Source organism: Herpailurus yagouaroundi, unplaced genomic scaffold, assembly GCF_014898765.1.
Source record: "Herpailurus yagouaroundi ecotype Mexico unplaced genomic scaffold, PumYag 213, whole genome shotgun sequence".
Classification (NCBI taxonomy): Eukaryota; Metazoa; Chordata; class Mammalia; order Carnivora; family Felidae; genus Herpailurus; species Herpailurus yagouaroundi.
Window position 1 is genome coordinate 1470743 of NW_024412444.1, and position 19971 is coordinate 1490713.

The window sequence follows — 19971 nt, forward strand, 5'->3', positions numbered from 1 at the left end:
TTTTTTAAAACCAATTTCTAAAAGGTCCTTGTTTGCAAGTAATCATTGGTTTCTTTTCATTTACTTCAGGTAAATGTAAAAACTTCAATGACCATGACATTAAACCAAGTCTTTATAAAATTACAGAGGCATCTACTCGAAAACATTTAAAGCCGCTCTATAATGCAGCACATTCAGATAAATGAAGTCACATTGCTTAAAGCTTTCTGCTTTTATCCACTAATAGAAGAAGGCAGCTTGACATGACACAAAGGGTCCCACAGTCTCACAGTAAAAGCTGTATGTACTTTAGACAACTCTCCTCCCCCACACCAATAGTTCTGCTCTAAATTTAATTATATGGGGATTTCTTACTTTAACAATCCCACAATGTAGGGCATGGTGTCTTTAAACACAGTCCTAAATAGAAACCCTAATAAATCACTGTGTTTTGGACGAAAGCCATGTCTGCAGTATAAATTGAAAGGGAATATAAATGATTCTGCAGGGGGACATTCACCTAAATAGGTTTATCCTCAGTAACAATGACAATCCCCTCTCTGGGTTGTCGGAATAGAATAGAATCGCCAAGGAAGTTGGAAAGGTGAGATTTGAATAAGGTGAGGGCAGGTCCTTCCTGCCTTGAACAGATATGCCCATGCCAATCCTGACCAAGAGTCAAGGATCTCAAAAGCAAAAGATTAAACAATGGAGACACTTGGAGCCTTTTTTTTTTTTTTTTAAATGTAAAGCTGAGGCATGGACTATTGTTCCTGCATTCTGTGTGCCTCTCACAATGCATGTTAAACTGTAAGCCTCAGGAAGTCAAGAACCTATCTTTCTGGTTCATCACTGTTATTTCCAGTATCTTCAATAATACCTGACATGCAGGAGGCCATAACATTTGTGGGAGGAAGGGAAGGAAGGAGAAAGTAAGGAAGAGAAAAAGAAAGGAAGAAATGAGCATCTTGCTGTACTGAGTGTCTCTATTTTTTGATATAACATGGCCCCAGTGAGAAGCCATCTACTTTTACCAAGTGTGAATGGAAGGAATAGCAACAAATTCTAATGGGGGGAGGGGGAACTAGCTGTGTCCGACTTTTTGAAAGGATTTTCCGGGGTAATTTTGACTATACACAATGCTCTGCTTACGTACTTTAAAACCCAACTGCCCAGTGAGACGCAACCCTATTGTAACAGTAATTGTATACAATTGTATAAAAGTAATTGTAACAATACTTGTATAACCGAACTCATGAGGCTCATACAACAAGATTAAAACATAGAATAGTATTCTGCATAGTAAACAAGGTAGTATGCAAATGCCAGGCTTAAGTAGGTTGTATCACTATCTGACTCACCTACTAGTTTATTCTCTTATAACTGTTACATACCACAACTATAGTGACCTGACAAAAGGAATTTCTACCGTTCAACTACTGGAAGTGATGATAACCGAAGAACATGAAAAGTAGCCAAGGAAGGAAATTTCTGCTACTCATTCCATCAGCCAACTTAGCCTTGTAGCGCTATTGACATTCCCATCTTGACTCCGTGACGCTTGTCAATAGAGATGCTCACAAACAATTAAATCTCTTGCTACCATTGTTAAGCTTATAAGCATGTATTCATTACTATTTGTGAGGTGTTTTACAATCTAGTGACAGTCAACTCATTTGTTCAGTTGCTGGTGTAATAGTGTAGGCTACTAGCTAAGGGAGACGCCTGTATCTTCAGACAGACCTGGGGTCAAGTTTAGGCTCTCCATTGATTTGTCATAGGACTTTGGACAGGTCATTCATGCCCTTTGTGTCCTCTTTCTCAGCTGTACAACATGTCAACCATGCATCTCAAACGTGAAGGGTCCTAAATAGCTCTTGGTTCTCATCCTAATGCTCATGCTGTAGTCCTGTCCACCTACATAGCATCCCTCCACCCCCAGATGATTAAGACAAACACCTAATTGATGCCTTCCTTTCCCTTATCCACGCCCAATATCTAAGTATCATCAAGTTCTGGAGGTTCTTCTTGCAAAGTACATTTCATTTCAAGCCACTTCTCTCCTTCACTACCATTAGCCTACCACAAACCACTCCAAGTTTTCCTGAACTTCAGTAGCCCCCAAACAGGTTGATTTTCCTCTCTTAGCCCTTCTCATAATGATTCTTTTTAAATCTCAGGTCAGAGAATGCCACTACCCTGTTCAAAGCCTTTTCATCGTTTTCCTTCTATTTCTATTAGTATAAAATCAAAATTCCTATACTGTGCCCTACAAAAAAAAACCTTCTTTTTTAAAATTTTTTTCTTAAAATTTTTTTAACCATTTTATTTTTTTTAAATATGAAATTTATTGTCAAATTGGTTTCCATACAAAACCCAGTGCTCATCCCAACAGATGCCCTCCTCAATACCCATCACCCACCCTCCCCCCCCCCCCACCATCAACCCTTAGTTTGTTCTCAGTTTTTATGAGTCTCTTATGCTTTGGCTCCCTCCCTCTCTAACCTCCTGGTTTTTTTCTTCCCCTCCCCCATAGTTGTTCTGTTAAGTTTCTCAGGATCCATATAAGAGTGAAAACATATGGTATCTGTCTGTCTCTGTATGACTTATTTCACTTAGCAAAAAAACTTCTTAATGCCCTATTGATTGCCTACTTCTGTGAATTCATCTTCTACCCATTATTTATCACTCACTACTGTCTAGGTAAACTGTTCTGTTTCTCAAAACATCAAACATCTTCCCAGTTGAGGTCTCTGCCATGATTACTCTTCCTTGTACGTAGAATGCTCCCTTGACTACTTACAAACAAATTAGCTCATTTTCATTCTTCAGGGCTCAATCGGCTACTCAGAAAACCCTTTTCTGACTACCTTCATGCTCCTTTTTAACCTCTATAATCTCAATTTTCTAGAAACTACCTCAGTCTATAATTATTAATGTATTTAAATATGGTTTCATCCACTGGAAAGTAACTTTCATGACATCAGAGACCTTCTCATCACTCTGTGCCCAGGATGCGGCACAGTGAAGGCACTCAATAAATAATTTCGAGCAATGGAATGAATGCTGGGACAGAAAGGGGTGGATGGATAGCTGGGTTGTACTTATTGAAGGATGGGTTTCCCAAAGATAATTTTGACTATACACAATTTTCTCCCTGCATGTTTAGAACCCATCTCCTTAGTAAGGTATAACTCTATTGCAATCATATCTGTGTAAACTAACTTATTAGGCTTATAGAAACTCAGTGAGATTGGGGTGCCTTGGCTGGCTCAGTCAGTTAAGCGGTTGACTTTGGCTCAGGACATGATCTCGCACTTTGTGAGTTCGAGCCCCGCATCAGGCTCTGTGCTGACAGCTTGGATCCTGGATCCTGTTTCAGATTCTGTGTCTCCTTCTCTCTGACCCTCCCTCATTCATGCTCTGTCCCTCTCTGTGTCAAAAATAAATAGATGTTAAAAAAAATTTTTTTAAAAAGAAACTCAGTGAGATTAAAACACATCATAGACACTCTTAAATGTTAAGTAGTCTGCAAATGTCCTATTTTTCTTATTATCAGAGTTTAACTCTTGATTTCTCCTCTTACATTAATATTTGTACGTAACAGACCAATGTTCATGTTAGAGTTAGGATGGACTGAGAGATAAGGAACAGAAAACCCATTTCAACCAAGCTTAAATGACACAGGGAATTTATAGGCTTACATATCTGAAAAGTTGTACAGATACAGCAGACTACTCAGGACCCAGGCTAGTTCTTCCTTGAATTTTCTTATCTCTCCTTTTTTCTGTTGGCTTCATGCTTAAGCTGGTAATGAGAAGGCTGCCACCACCAAGCCAATGTACTCAGCAAGGGGAAGCCATCTTTGTCAATGGCGTTCTCTTTTCCAAATTCCCCCCGCAAGTATCTGGTCTGATCCCCTCTACTTGCACTGAGTCATAGGCCACTTTCTGAAATGATTCTTGTGTGCAGGAATGGCTGGGCATCTTGGGCTTGAGCTCCTCCACCAATTATCACCAGAGGGATGCAAGACAAGTCAGACTCCACCTGGGAGCCGGAGACAGGCTCTGTTTCCCTGAAGCACTGGTGTTGTGCTGCAAGCAGGAAATGAAAATACCTAAGGGTAAACCAGGCAGGAAGAGGTGATACATTCACCACATTTATGAAGATTAAATGGCTTATGGCCTGTAAAACACCTAGACATCCCTGGGATGTGGGGGGAAAAAAAAAGCTCCATATCATAAACTGCTCTTTTGTTGGGACTATAACTATTTTTCTAAATAAAATTTTAAAAGTGTGGGCAACAAAGAATTTGTGTCACACCAAGAAAAATCATGGCCTCATACAAAATATTTTGAGGATGTTCAAATTGACATGCGATCAGGTATTATTGTATGTTTTCCAGTTGGGTTTTGACATCGACATGAATATGTTTTAGTGTCTACACCATGAAAGACACGATGTACAATGCTGCAGAAGACGTTAAGTCTAAAACGTAGCTTCCTCTAGGAGCTTGGGAGCTAACACACGACATATGTTCTGAATCAACATACAATAACAATGTACGTTAAGTATTTGATGAGTGGAGCTCTATCGACATGCAATAATAACATAAGTCAAATATAATATTTGTATATAACCTAAATATGTATACATACTATATTCACATAATGCTAGAAATACTAGCTAAGTGGTTTACCTTGGCAGCCTGCAAGAGCCTTGGCATTAGAGCCATGCAAAATAGGGGTTGATCCTGGCTCTCGGATTGATATCTGGGTGATACTGACTAATGTATTACTCTTCTCCTAGCTTGTAAAAGCTTCTCACCTGTAAAATGTACCTAACTCACTGGGCCATTGTGAGGTTTGCTTTAAAGGAGTTGATGCCAATAACCACTGTCATTGTGTCCAGCATATCGGAAATGCTGCATAAAGATTAGCTACTCTTAGAATCACCATCCTTGTTATGATTCAGCTTTACGGAATTCCAGAAATAGAAGTCAAGGAAACAGATGCGATTTGGTTTTCAATACGAAAGGAAGCGTAGGATTCGAACAGGAAAGGAGACCACTGACCAAGTCATCACATCCCATGTGGGGACTCAGTAAGTAGCCCAAACTGTATGGGTGGGGGGAATCCATCTAATAAGAGATCACATTTGTACAGCATTGCCTGACACTCTTTCTAGTGATAATCAAGGTAGCTATTATGTCCCCTCATCCCCATTCCCAGCCCAAAGCACCTAAGTCTTCTGTTTACAAACAGGGAAACTGAGACTCTGCAGGGATGGAAATGGACAAGAACCTGGTTTTTTAAATAAAAAAAAGTTTCCTACATTACTCAACGCATTCCACGTAAAGAAATTACAAGAGAAGATTGTTAAGGAGCATCTCTGGAGAGTGTAACGGTCAGAAACTCAGGTGAACACACCATGAACTAATCCATTATATTCCAAGTGTCAACACAGTATAACGGGCAAGTGTACAGGTCTGGTTACAACTTTAATTCCTCCTCTTATGTGGCTCCACGTCCTTAGGTTCTCTTTTCCTTCATCCATGAAAAGGGGATAAAATAATGGTATTCATTTCACACAGTAGTAATCATTAAAGGAAACGGTGCATGTGGATCATGCAAACCTGTGCTTAGAATATAGAAAGCACTCGGTAAATGTTAGCAATGACTATTTAGAAAAATGAAAGGACTGACTTTTTAGAGCATTGTTGTTTTTTATTTGTACCCACCAACTCTTGTGTCTGAGCGTATGCAATTCAGAGTTCTGCTGCTCCCTTGTCAGAGGTGTAGATGTGGCTCTGTCAGCTCTAGGAACAACATCCTCAAAGAAGAGAGGACTGTGGTCTCTGTTTTGCTGAAATTACTCCAGGGAAGATATCATCCACCTCATCACACACATGATTCAAAACTAGGGAAAATGTCTACTCCTCTACTTCCATGAATCTGATACTCCGGGCAGGCTACCTAATTTGTAGGGACCAGTGCAAAATGAAGGCAGGGGGCTTCTTGTTCAAAACTAAGAATTTCAAGGGGCGCCTGGGTGGCTCAGTCGGTTAAGCATCCCACTTTGGCTCAGGTCATCAACTCACGGTTCGTGAGTTCGAGCCCCACATCGTGCTCTATGCTGACAGCCCAGAGCCTGGAGCCTGCTTCAGATTCTTTGTCTCCCTCTCTCTCTGACCTTCTGCTGTTCATGCTCTGTCTCTCTCTGTCTCAAAAATAAATAAACATTTAAAAAAAACCTAAGAATTTCAAGACAGCAACAGCAGAGGATTAAACCAAGTGTGGGACCCTTGTGAGCACATATACACATTGCAGACCCTGCTCATGCTTTAAACATCTCCCTCCCTCCCTCCCTCCTTCTTGTCTTCTTTGCAGTCATCTTTCTGCTACTTTTGTCCCAAACAGCTAGCAGGAAGTGTTCCTTGCTCCCTTGATCTTTGCAGTAACTTGCTTTGCATTCTGGAATGCACATACCGGGATTCACATTTGGATTCCACTCCTCACTAGCCCATATAAGCATAGGCAGAATGCTTAACTTCCCTTTACCTCTATGTTCTCATCTGAAAATTGAGGATAATGATAATAGCAACCTTATAGACCTATTAGGATTGAATAAAAAGCTCTTAAGTAGAATCTAACACAGTGGTTCTCGACCCTGGCTTCACATTAAAATCACCCGGGATTTATAAACAAATGCCTGTGCCTGGACCCCACTCATGACCAATTAAATCAGGGTCCTGGGGGTGAGGTCAGCACAGCAGTAGTTTTAAAAGCTCCCCAGGGGATTCACATAAACAGGAGGGTTGAAGGCCACTGATTTTGTGCCTGGTGAGTACTCAATGATAAATAATAAATGTTATAATAAATAATATAATACAAATGTAAAGAATATAATAATAAATGTTGGCCAGTTATTATCACACAGTTTAGCTAAACAAAGTAAAAAGTTCTGTTTTCCTTTCTTCCCTTGGATCTACTCTGCATCTGGCTTCTTTCTCCCACTCTCCTCTGCTTTGATCCAGCATGTACCTGCGACCAATATAAATCAATACCAAAGATGTCTTACGGTACTCCCGCTGAGACGAAGGTGCCTTTGAATACAGGTCTTTCCATTAACCCAGAGATAAGAGGGGAAATGTCAAGTCCTCCAACAGGGGTCCTTCCTTTGATATCAGAATGGTGTATATTCCGAAAGTTCTGCACACTGTGGGTTTTAGGGGGCAGGGAGGACTTCAGTCAAGTCACCAGCGATCCCTAAATAATGCAAAGCGAAGAGAGACAAGGCATTGGTGAGAATGTTAATTTCTTGAGCTTGCATTTCTCTCCCGTCAATGTGGATAATCATCTTTTTGAAAATGTCCTTTTGTCATATTTATGATGGTGACACATCCATTATGAATACAGTAGCTCATTTGCAACATGACCTGACAAATATTGAACGTTCTAGGCTACATTTAATTCCAAGGTAACTAAAAATCATTTGGGTTTCTTAGTAACCAGAAACAGTTCTGATCAAAGTTGAAAACAGTAGGGCTTTTTATGACTTGTTCTTCATAATGAATCTACCAATCAGGACCTAGACTGAGGTTGGGGTAGGAGCTGGAAGACTAGTCAGTTGAGTTAATTTGGCCTCAAGATCGGGAGGATCTCAATTTCGGGGTGAAGTTCATGGACACAATGTTGGAGGACAACTGGGTGAGCCAAGTTTCTTTATGGAAACCCACTGACCATTTCCTCCAGCTAAATCAGGGAACAGGGGGGGCGCCTCGGTGGCGCAGTCGGTTGAGCGTCCGACTTCAGCCAGGTCACGATCTCGCGGTCCGGGAGTTCGAGCCCCGCGTCAGGCTCTGGGCTGATGGCTCGGAGCCTGGAGCCTGTTTCCGATTCTGTGCCTCCCTCTCTCTCTGCCCCTCCCCCGTTCATGCTCTGTCTCTCTCTGTCCCAAAAATAAATAAAAACGTTGGGAAAAAAATTTTTTTTAAATAAAAAATAAAAAAAATAAATTAGGGAACAGGGTTTCAGACCCAAGGCCACTGGAACTCGGAATATAAAACCTGACTTGTGGAGACTCACAGAGGTCCCAGCCCCAAATATCCCTGTTGTTGAATACCTGTTATGTTTATGGGATTGTGGACCTGAGAGAAAAAAAAAAAAAAAAAAGATCCCGCCCAGAACTATTTATTAATCTATCTGGCTGTCTAAATCCTAAACACCTGAGAAGGCAACTTTTAAGAGACATTACAAAATTACATAGGTTTAGCTGGGAAAAGGATCATCATAGTTAGGACAGCGTTTTTAATAAGGTTTGAAAGCATTGGTAAGTCCTAACCGCTAATTTAGTAATTCAAGACAAACATTTTTAGAATAGGATAGATGGAACTAGACTAGATCAGAGTGCTTTCCTTTCAGTGAAGTAGATTTAGGGATTAAGTATTGTTTTCTAAGAGTTTTGCTTCATGCATATATGTTCATGTGTGTTCATATCAGGCTGCAATATGAAATGGAACTTGCTGCTATGGTTCAAGGTCTGAAAAGAAGAAAGTTCACCAAATCAGGGTGAACATGTAGTCTCTTCAGGCAGAGTTTACAAACTGGTGAGTCACAGAACAGATATGGCCCAGTAAGTGGATTGGGAGTTATATTACTATCGTTTTTGTTTTGTTTTTGTGGTTCACAGAAAGAGATTTTGAAAAAAAAAAATCTGAGTCGATGGCTAGCAGTTAAAGTCAGGAAGTTTCATATTTTAAAAAGATTTTTCAGCTTCTCTTCAAATGCCAGAACATCTGGAAAAAGTCAACTTTCATTCCCACAGGATAAGATAAACTTTTTTCTCAAAAAGGAAAAATTCTGATGGGTAAGTCAAATGGATCCATTCTATATTATTTTCTGTCCCTGTGTGCTTTGTCAAATGACTTGATTTTTTATCTGCTATGTCTTCCTTCGTCAACCTACTTAATTGTCTGGCCTTATCACTCGTCTCTCTGAATAGGCCATGAGCTCCCTGAATGCAAGAGCCATGTCATATTTGTCTCTGCTTTTCCATGCGATTGTCCAGACCAGTGAATTGCATATAGCAGATAGTCAATCATCGTTTGACGAATTGGATTACAAAAAAGACTTCAGTATAAGGCTATTCATTACAGCAGTGCTTGAAATAGCAAAAAATTGAAAACAATCCAACTGTCCATCAGTTGAGTTTGAATAAATCACTCATGGCACCTCCACAAAATGGAATTCTCTTAAAAATTACTAAAAACTATTTCAATCTACAGTTGGTGATGTAGAAAGACATTCAGGGCGTATTATTAAATTAAGAAAGCAATTGACAGAAACACGGAGAGAGCATTATCCAAATAATTTTTAAGTAGACATTCTATATGTAGAAAAGACCTGAGAGGACATATATTCGTTCACCTCACAAATATTGACTGAACAGCTACTATGAGCCACATGTGATTCTAATAGCTACATACAGATAATAAAACAAAGCAAAATCTCTGTGTACATGGAGTTAACATTCTAGCAAGGGAGAGAATAGAGAGAAAAACTTTAAGACAACAATAAGTGCAACGAAGAGATATAAAACAGAAAACTTGAATAAACAGTGATAGGGGAGGTGTGGTTAACAATTAATTGTAAAAGGTGGTTAGGAAACACCTGTCTGATGAGGGATGATTCTTCCAAACCTAAAGTAAGACAATAAGCCATGTAGTTATCTGAGGAAAGTGGATTCCAGGCAAAGGGAAAAGTAAGTGTAAAGGTCCTGAGGTACAACTATACTTGGTGCGGCAGGATACAATAAGTAAAAGGAGAAGCTGTAGGATATGAAATAAGCAAATTAGTGGGAAATCACATTGTGTAATGCCCTATTGGAAATTTTGATTGTCATTCCGAGTATATCAGAAAGACTAGCCGATTTAAAAAAAAATCAAGAGTTTGGGTAATGGACATGTTAAGTTTAGGATGTCTATCAGAGCTCCAAATGGGAGGCAGACAGCTGGATACATGATCGGGGGTTCAGGAGTGAAGCCTCGGCTGGTATTATAGGTTTGGGATGACGCATAAATGGTATTCAAATCCACTTTCTCTGTAGGTGAGACCGCCTTGAAAATAGAGAAGGCAAAGAGGACTGAGCCATATGGCATTCCATCATTAGGGTTCCAGAAGATTAGGAGAGTCCAGTAAAGCTTACTTAGGGAAAAAAACAAAACAAAACAAAACATCATTAAGGAAGGAGATGAAGGAAATAGCTCTGTGAAGAAAACCTAGTGAAGAAAGCACGGTGCGCTCAAAAAGGAGGAGGAGATGAATTCTAAAAAAATTCTGCTGAGTGGTTGGATGGGAGAACTGAGAATTGACCATTGAATTTGGTGCCATGGGGGTCACCGATGACCTGAAAAAAGCAATCTTGGAGGAATGATAGGGACAAAAGTCAGAGTAAATTAGGATCTCAAGAGAGAATGGGAAGGCAGGAACAGTGAGTTTATACAACTCTTTCAAAGCCCTTTGAAAATTAGGAGATATCAAATTTGAGATGTAGTCCAGAAATCAACTGGCCTCTTCTCCACAAAAACGTCAGTGTCATGAAAGATAAAAAAAAGGCTAAGGAAATGTTTCAAGTTTAAAAAGACCGAAGAAACATGACTACTAAATTCTATAGATGATTCTTGATATAATCCTGGGTTAGGGGGAAGTTGTTATAAGAGGCATTATTGAAAACAAATGACAAAATTTGAAATGGACTGCATTTCAATTGCGGATATTATATCAATGTTAAATTTTCCGAATTTTGTCATTGAATTGTAGTTATTTAATGGAATGTTCTTCTTAGGAAATAAATCCTTAAACACTCAGAGGTAAAAATGTAGGATAGATGCAACTTCCACTCAAATGATTTGGAAAAATAATACTAAATATATACACATATGAGAATATATGTATACAGATGTATTATATAATATATACATAAAGAATATAGAAATATATAATATAAATAATAATTAATATAATCTCTATATAATATGGATTATTATAGATAATCTATTGATTATTACATATATAGAATTGAGATGAGGAGTACACGGGAGTTTTCTGTGTTATTCTTACAGCCTTTCTGTAAATTTGAAACTATTTTACAACAAAACACTTTTGAAAGTACTATAGTGGTTATCTCTGAGTAATAAAATAATGGATTTTTTTCCTGTCTCTTTATTTCTACTTTCTTTTTTTAACAGCAAACAGGGATCAGTTATGCAAAAATGTATTTTTTAATGCCAAGGAAGTATATCAATTGACTGTATCAATCACTCGGAAGGGAAGTGTTTTAATTATCTGCGCAGATACTAATCTCAGGAGAAATATGTATCAGATATTTCTGAAATCATAGGACAAGATTTGTAACAGATCTCTAATGATGCGATTGTATACCTACGTATGATACCTGTGGGCCAATGTTCATTTATCAAGAAGGAGGGAGTTAATAAATTGGGATATTGCTTTAAGCATTTTCAATTAATTATGATGATAAAGCACCATATATTCATCATTTTGAATCTTCCTTAACTCAATTGCCAGAGCTTTCTTAAGGGCTTAAATTATTATCTCTATGTTTTGTGTGTTGGCCTGACCATCCACAGAGGAGAAATCTCAAGCAACTAACTAGACCCTTTAATCTCCCTCCCTGAGAAATGTTTATTTATTTATTTATTTATTTATTTATTTATTTATTTATTTTTTTAATTTTTCAACGTTTATTTATTTTTGGGACAGAGAGAGACAGAGCATGAACAGGGGAGGGGCAGAGAGAGAGGGAGACACAGAATGGGAAACAGGCTCCAGGCTCTGAGCCATCAGCCCAGAGCCCGACGCGGGGCTCGAACTCCCGGACCGCAAGATCGTGACCTGGCTGAAGTCGGACGCTTAACCGACTGCGCCACCCAGGCGCCCCTCCCTGAGAAATGTTTATAGGGAACTTGTGAAAAAAATAAGAGCAGAAATAGGGTAATCACAAGGAATCTGTTTAGTCAGATTCTCAGCCTGGGGAAAATCTGCTTGAAGATCCAGTGGCTATCAGAACAAGCTTGCCATTACCACATAACAGACTTGTGGGAGAAACTCAATAGCCATGTGTTGATGAAGTGGCAGGAAAGGCAGGGGAGTTTATACCAGAGACAACTTGACTTTGCAAGATCTGTCAAGGTTAGCATCAACTCTGTCTCAGAATGTACAGTATAAACACCACAATATTTGAGGCTGAGTGAAATTTTTTAAAATGTCAGTCCATTTAACAAAAAGGATAACTTTGTTGACTGCAAGCCTAGGGTACTTTATGGACTCAACAGCCAAATAAGAAAGAAAAATGGTGGAAGCAGGAAGTAATCAGTTAAAGAAGTCTGAATAGCAATAATTGTGCTATGGAGATGTGTAATTCAACAGAACTAAGTCATTTAAATTAAGCTTTTAAAACAATTATATGGATATCTTTTCAGATTCATTACAAATATTGTGTTTTAAAGGTGTTTAAAACGTATGTATGTACGTATGCTTTAGTACATCTTTCTCAATTTCGGTTTCTGGCAGTATGGCAGATTAAATAAACTAACTTACCCTCTTGACTAAAATTAAATAAAAATAAATTAAAATATGAATATTCATTTCATTACGTTGACAAATCAACAAGAAGATAAGGATTCTCGAGAGACCTAAAGTTTAGGGAAGATGTAAGTTCAACATGGTAAGCAGAAGACAGCTCACTTTTACCCTGAGGGCATCTTCTAAGCCCAGATAACTTTGGGCATCACTTTTGAAGGCCTCACAGGACGTGAAGATCTGAGAAAAATCTTTCTGGGGGAGGGGGGGTGGTGCAGGGAGGCCTAATAGGAGAGTCTACCCATATACCTGAGCTTAAAAATCACACACTCGGCGAACAAACCAGAAATAAAACCGTACCTTTTAGGAATAGAAAATAAAATTAGCTATCTAAACCTTGTTTCTGGATGGAAGCCAGGAGGAAATATTTAAAAATAGAAAGGAGTACACATATACAAAAGAAATTAAATTTCCTTATTTGAAAAGCACTTGAAACATGTAATTTTTAAAAAAGATAGCATTTGCGATAACACCAACAAATCAATCTCACCAACGATGTACAAGACATTACCAACATCAAAAAAACTGTGAAAATTTATTGAAACATATTAAATAAGAGCTAAATAGATAGATGTAGAGATGTACCATGGTTTGTAGATAGGAAGACTCAATATTGTGAAGATATCACTTTTTCCCAAATTGGTCTATTTGTTCACTCCCAATAGGTTTTACTTTGAAACTTGACAAGAAGATTGTGAAATTTAAATAGCAGAGCAAAGACTAAGAATAGTCAAAAGAGCTTATCACAGGAATACATAGTGGAGCTATCTGCCTTACCAGGTGTCAAGTGTTATAAAAATCTAATATTTAACATAAGGTGGTATTGGTCTGAGATAGAAGAAAGCCAAAAGTACAGTATCATGAACCCAGAAATAGATCCCCACACCTATGGAAGTTTGATTGACAGATGAGTGACAATAGGCATTTTTCTATAAGTAGCGCTAAAACAATAAAATCGACACCTAACTAAAACAAGACGACCCTGTATGAGTGAAAGATCTAAATGTGAACAGCAGAGGTATAATAATTTTAGAAGGCAATGTAACAAAATGTCTTCACCATGGTATTCAAGAAAGTCTCCACTGTGTCTAGAGTTGGTCTTGGAGTAGGGAAGTATTTCTTAAACACTAAAGAAGTAGAAACCATGAAGCAAGAAACTTAAGTTCCATTACCTTAAAATTAAGATCATCTGTTCATTTAAAACATCGTGTGGCAGAAGCTATGAACATTCCCGACTGTCAGTGGGTTGCTCTACACTTCCCAGACTCATTCGCATTACATGGGGCCTAATGATACAGTTGTGACATAAGCCACTTCCAGGCCTGGCACTTACAAATAATCTGTGCAGTCCTCCAACTGTCCTTCCCTTACTATAATAGCTTTGAAGACCAGTTATTTTCTAAGGTACAGCTTCAAGACAGAGGATGTCCCTACTAACCGCAGACTTTGTTACTCCATTGAAATTCAAGGTCTAGGGGCGCCTGGGTGGCGCAGTCGGTTAAGCGTCCGGCTTCAGCCAGGTCACGATCTTGCGGTCCGTGAGTTCGAGCCCCGCGTCAGGCTCTGGGCTGATGGCTCAGAGCCTGGAGCCTGTTTCCGATTCTATGTCTCCCTCTCTCTGCCCCTCCCCTGTTCGTGCTCTGTCTCTCTCTGTCCCAAAAATAATTAAATGTTGAAAAAAAAAAAATAACCAGTTATCCAAATTTAAAAAAAAAAAAAAAAAAAAGAAATTCAAGGTCTGTTACCCCAATTGAGCCTATCTTATACTAACTAATAAATGTCATAGAGAAAATGACAGCTGCGAAGTGGAGAAGACATTTTTGGTCCCTCTACTTGACAAGAGATTAAGATCCAGTCCTTTTTTTTTTTTTTTTAACCTCCCATACATGAATAAGAAAAGGAGAAGCATCCCAACAGGAAAAAATGGGCAAAAGATATGAACAGTTTGGTTCCTAAGGATCAACAACCACATAAAAAGACATCCATTCTCTTCAGTAAATGTGAAAATGGTACCTCATCATTTCCACTCCCACCAATATGGCAAAATGTTTGAAGTCTGACAAGTGGTCACCCAGTACCCAGTGTTAACACAAATGTGGAACAATGGGAATTCTTATCCACAGCTAAGGGAAGGATAAATCAATGAAATACTTTGGAAACCATCTTTAGCATTACCTAATAAATGCTAAGGAGCTCACGCCGTCCCACTCAGCATCTCTACTCTGACATATATACTCTGGTCCAGGGCTGCCCAGCAGAACTTGGATGTTAATGGAAATATTCCATAATGTAGTTGTCCAATATAGTAGCTGCTTACCACGTGTGGCTACTGAGCCCTTGGAATGTGGCTACCGTGACTAAAGAAGTGAATATCTTATTTTATTTTAATTCATTTAATTTTAATTGAAATATCCACATGTAGCTGTGGCTAATATACTGAACAGCACAAGCCTAGGGGTTTAAAAAAAAAAAAAGAACTGGGTCACTTGTGCTTCTGGGAAGAAAGAGTAGATATAGTTTTTCCTATTTCTCTCATTAAGTATAACTAAAAGCCTGGTGGGAGAGGGAGAGAGCTATATGACCATGCACAGTGGAGAGAAGTCAAACTGGGACCTCAGGACCCTATTAAGCAGATAAAAAAGACAAACTCGAGATTGAGAACAAATATTTACAAACCACGTATCTAACACAGGTCAGGTAACCAGAATCCTTAAAGAAGTCTTAAAACTCAACATTTAAAAAGCAAGCAATTCAAACAGAACATGAGCAAAAGACCTGAAAAGACACTGCACCAAAGAAGACACATAGACGGTGAATGAGCACGTGAAAAGATGTTCAAAGTCATTAGCCATACTGGAGATGCAGATCAAGGCCATGACGTGATTCCACTGCACACCTGTCAGAATGCCTAAAATAAAGCAGAATGGCGACACCGATAACTGGTGAGGATGAGGAGAGAGAGCGAATGACTCAAGCATTGCTGGTTGGAATGTAAAAAAAGGCACAGGCACTGTGGAAAACCTGTTTTGCAGTTTCTTAGACCACAAAAATGTAATTGTTATAGGACCTAGTAATTGCTCTCCTGGGTACCTATCATGAAGAAACTAAGGCTTATAGTCCCATCCAAACCTGGACCCAAATGTTCATAGCAACTTTATCTATAACGGCCCCAAACTAGAAATACCTGAGGTTGGGGAACAGGTCAATGGTTAAAGATCCCAGAGTACACACATACCATGCACTAGGACTTGGCAGTAAAAAGAAATTGAAGGGGCGCCTGGGTGGCGCAGCCGGTTAAGCGTCCGACTTCAGCCAGGTCACGATCTCGCGGTCCGGGAGTTCGAGCCCCGCGTCGGGCTCTGGGCTGATGGCTCGGAGCCTGGAGCCTGGAGCCTGTTTCCCATTCTGTGTCTCCCTCTCTCTCTGCCTCTCCCCCGTCCATGCTCTGTCTCTCTCTGTCCCAAAAATAAATAAACGTTGAAGAAAAAAATTAAAAAAAAAAAAAAAGAAAAAAAAAGAAATTGAAGTATTGTTCCATGCAACTGGCTGGATGAATTTCCAGAAAATTATGCTGAGTGGAAAAAGTCAATCCTAAAAGGTCATATACTGCATGATTCCATTTAGAAAATATTGTTGAAAAGAGAAAAGGATAGAAATGAAGAACAGAGTATTGGTGGCCCCAGGTTAAGGAGAGGGGGAGGGCTTGAGAAATGAGTATGGCCATCCTTGGGCTGGTGGAAATGCTCTATGTTCACTACATCAATGTCAATATCCTGGTCATGAGATTATACTAGAGCTTTACAAGATGTCCCATTTGGGGAAAACTGGGTATAGGTTATATGGGAGCTCTCTATATTATTTCATGGAACCACGTGTGAGACTTTAATCATCTCAAAGCAAAAAGTCTAATTTAGAAAAATACTGGAAAGAACTCAATATCCATCAACAGCAAAATGCAGGAATACATTGTAATATATTCATTTAATCATTGGAGCAAAATAAATTCAGTAAAGAGTATTACCTCTGAAGCGACGTTTTCAAGGGTGGGCACCTAAGGGAGCTTCAAATAAAATGTAATATTTTTCTCCATAAACTGAGTAGTGGGTACACAGGCATTCACTGTATATCCATTTTTTATAACTTACACATATTTTATAAAGTTAAAAATACATAAATGTTAAAGTTCCTTTCAAAGTTAAAACCCTTGTATTTTAATCTGCTTTTAAAGGATATTTTAAGTTCACCAATAAACTAGAAATTAAGAAGAAATAGTCCACACTCCTCAGTAATATGTGCTGAATAATTTCAATAAAAAACAAGCCGTGCATTTAGCAATTAAGATTAGGATTCATATTCTGCTTCTGCACAAACTGTGTTAGACAACATAGCCCCATGATCAGCATGGGGCCCCTGGGTGGCTCGGTTGGCTGAGCGTCCAACTTCAACTCAGGTCATGATCTCACAGCTTATGAGTTCAAGTCCCGGGTCAGGCTCAGTGCTGACAGCTCAGAGCCTGGATCCTGCTTTGGATTCTGTGTCTCCCTGTCTCTCTCTCTCTGCCCCTCCCCTGCTCACACTTGGTCTCTCTCTCTCTCTCTCTCTCTCTCTCAAAAATGTATAAATGTTAAAAAAAAAAAAAGAAAAGAAAAATAACCTGCATGTAGTTAGAGACAAGGCAGCAGGGACACAGGAGATGAAGGAGGATAGGAGAACCCAGAATCTAAGGTTAAAATGAAACGATCCCCTTTTTTTTTTAACATTTATTTATTTTTGATAGCGAGAGACAGAGCATGAGTGGGAGAGGGACAGAGAGCAAGAAAGACACAGAATCCAAAAAGGCTCCAGGCTCTGAGCTGTCAGCACAGAGCCCAATGAAGGGTTCAAACTCACGGACCGTGAGATCATGACCTGAGCCAAAATCAGATGCTCAACTGACTGAGCCACCCAGACGCCCCAGAAGTGATCACTTTCTAAACGCATGTAACATAATGATGTTGGGCTGGGTCGGAGAACAACAGCCAGAAGAGGTATAACCTGCTACCTCTCAAAAGCAGATGGAGACTTTACTATTTTGGATGGAGAGGACCCGGGAGACTCTGGCCATTTCTCAGACATGCCAGCACTTCTGTGTATGAGTGGCCCTAAGGAAAAGGAGCAGCGTTTTAGAATACAGCACTCATTAAAGGAAGGGCCTAGAGAATTCTGTGCAGGAGACAAAACCAAAATATTAAGCCATATTGTATTATAAATTCACTGCGAATGGCTATCGAATTTTGAACAAAGTCCATAGTGGGAAGAAAGGATAAGTCCGTAGGTGGTGGCTTGTTTTGGGAGCTAAAGGGAAATTTGTAGTAAGAGGTGACCCTTATTGAACACTTACTGCATTTCAGGCATGGCGCTAAATGCTTTACATGCACTGCTTCATTCCATAGTCACAGAATTCTTCTCCAGTAGGACGATTATTTTCCTGCTTTTACAGGTGGGGAATCGAAGACTCAGTGAGGTTAAGGTTGCCACTAACAAAAGGCAGAACTAAGACAGACCCAGATTTGTGAGTCTCTAGAGCATGTGCTCTTAACCGCTGTGCAGACTGCTTCAGCATCAGAAAAGGGAGGGGCAGAGAAAAGTTGCAATGACAGGTGACTTTCTGCTTGGGAAAGGGGAAAGGAATGGAAGGCATGAAGACCAGCCACATAAGTAACATTATACTGGTCCAGCTTAGTTAACTACCAGAGAAGTCTGCAAGCTTTCCATTTAGGAAGTGAATGCGTGGCTAAGATCCACATCCTTTGTTCTTGGTCTGTCTTTTGCATTTGTTCCCCTCTGTACCTTGGAGTGGATGGGGTGGGGGGGGGGGGCAGGGCGGGGAACAAACTACATAGTCCAGCAAGTGTTAAGAGGAGAAGAAGGCTGTCAGAAACTACAAAGTTTCAAATTGTAACATTTTTGCTGACTACATGAGAGAGGTCTTAACATGAGGAAGGAAATCCTAGTTCTGATGTGGTCAAAGGCAAAACACTGGGGTTTCTAAATATTGAATTTACCTGTCTGTCTAGAAAAAAAAGTTGCACATTACCTTTTGAAGAAGGGCTAGAACCCAATTTTTTTTCTGGTTCTTTGGAAAGTGAAAGCCATTTTCCCAAACCAGGACAGCATCCAGAAAAGAGTAGTTCTGCTTCCCAAAAGGCAAAATGCTTTCTGAGAGCAAAAAACTAGCTTGCCCTTGGTGTAATTTAGCAACGCTTCTATCCACTGGCAGAAATAGCAACACACTGCTGCAGATCAAATTTGCAATTTCTTCGGAAAATATCTTGGGTTTTGTAAATGCATATTCATAAAATGAAAATAACTCGATTTGCTGGCACTCTGGTCCTGGAAGCAGAGGGGCTTGGGGGAGAATTATCCCTAGGGGTTCAAGAGAAAGAGCAGGGCCAGAGAACACAAGACAGTGGAGGGAAAACCTAGGTCAGGTTTCTGGAAAGAGGAGGAATGTACGGATGTTAACAGTGCAGATGTGCTGGGGAAAGAATAGAGCTTTTCTACTCAAGGTACTATAGTGTGAACTTGAACGCCCCGCTTGCCTGACCCAGATGGTGGAGACTCTCACGTCTGCCAGTGCAGAGCTGAAGGTGTGTCTGGATACAAGCTGGCTGGGACTCCAGCCAGGGAAACAGAAGTGAAGCTGGGAATGAGAGGGAGGCATTCTGATCTTTTTCAACAGAGGTGCCCTTCAGAAACAGGTTCCTATCTACCGCATTGGCAGCATCTTGTAGAAAAGGAGGGGGGAATGAGCTGGATATTCTTTGTTTGCCCCTCCAGTTCCACTCTCTGCGTTTCTGTGTATTTTACTGATGGCTGGCTGGCTGGATGGTTGGATGGGTGGAAGCAAGTGATTTCACCGCATTTATTCTGTAGCCCCTTCCCTGCTAGGCTATGGGTTCTTCCAAGTCCACAGCTGCTGGGTGGCCGTGACCGTGCCCTGCTGCTCTCCGTGGGGTGCCTCACCATCTCCTCTTGTGTCTCTTAACACTGCCCTTGCCTATGTAATGATCTCCTCAGGATATCCTACCCAGTGGGGGTAATTCCCCCCCCTCCAGTGTTTGTCTGTCTCCTGCCAGGACCCTAACTCAGGCACTGAATTTCTTCCGGCAAGTAAATGAGTTCCAGAAAGGCAATTTGAAGAGGGGGAAAGAGACTAGTAGCAATGACGGGAGAGAGGCCTCCAGGACAACATGCTGTTTGTGGTCCTTGGCTGTCCTCTAGAAAAGCAGCACTACCACCGAAGCCATCTGGCTTAGGTTACGGTGTTGCAGAAATTAAGCAAATGACA